The sequence below is a fragment of the Halyomorpha halys genome, unplaced genomic scaffold (genome assembly GCF_000696795.3).
Source record: "Halyomorpha halys isolate HHAL.00 unplaced genomic scaffold, Hhal_1.1 Scaffold361.1, whole genome shotgun sequence".
Classification (NCBI taxonomy): Eukaryota; Metazoa; Arthropoda; class Insecta; order Hemiptera; family Pentatomidae; genus Halyomorpha; species Halyomorpha halys.
The window spans coordinates 197,483-197,877 of NW_027108072.1; positions in this window are offsets into that span (position 1 = coordinate 197,483).

Here is a 395-nt window from a genome sequence, read left to right on the forward strand (position 1 = left end):
TAAACTTTTTTCTTTTTCATATGTTTTAATTTTATTATGTTAATTTATTTAATTACAATATTAACAAAATTCGACAGTGCGCTTCTCTTACTTTAATTACCATTTACGGTTACACTCCCTGTACAGGAAGAGATAGTGGTTGAAACCATAGTTATCCGGATATAAATAATGGAAAGTAAGAAAAGGGGACTATAAACATGAGATGGAAATTATTAAATTATTTATATCATTCTCATATTTATTCCACCTTTTATTCTTGTTTCCATTACTCATGAAAATGAAATTTAGCCTTGACAACTAAATTATGTTTTATAATTTTTTTTTGGATATTATATGTTGTATTTAATTGACCATATATACGAAAATTTTGCCTTTTCCTCTGATATTTTAATGAA